Below are 525 nucleotides of genomic sequence, written 5' to 3' on the forward strand. Positions count from 1 at the left end.
TTGGGCTGGGAGCCTGTCTTTTGGGAGGGGGAGAAGGGAGGCAGAGCTGGGGAGGAGCGAGGTCTAGGAGCGGGAGCACAATGGAGAAGCAATCAGCCTAGAGGAAGGACTGCACAGCCAGGGAGGGCCTCAGAGGGGCGCCAGCCTGGGCGCTGGCCACCGTCCCTGCCCACGAGGAGCTTGCGTTGTAGCCGCACGAGGGAGCACTGAGCCCAGGAGACCCTCTCCCTGCCCAGCGCCAAGGCCAAAGGCATCTCACAGCCTTTCCTGCCTGGACCAGAGCACAGGAGGGGAAGGAGGAGAAAAGCCTCCATGCCCGGCTCTTCAGGCCTGGCTTTTGGGAAACATGTCCCGAGTTGTGCACAAGGTGGCGTGTAGGGGACAAGGATGATTCAGACTCCCTCCCTGAGCTGCTGCTGCTGCTGCGACTTGAAAAGGAAAGAGGAGATGAATCCCCAAACGACCAAGGAGGAGGGAAGGGAATATTTCGATTTCAATCATTGTGTGCCAGGCACTTGATCTTAT

This window comes from Monodelphis domestica, chromosome 2 (assembly GCF_027887165.1).
Source record: "Monodelphis domestica isolate mMonDom1 chromosome 2, mMonDom1.pri, whole genome shotgun sequence".
Classification (NCBI taxonomy): domain Eukaryota; kingdom Metazoa; phylum Chordata; class Mammalia; order Didelphimorphia; family Didelphidae; genus Monodelphis; species Monodelphis domestica.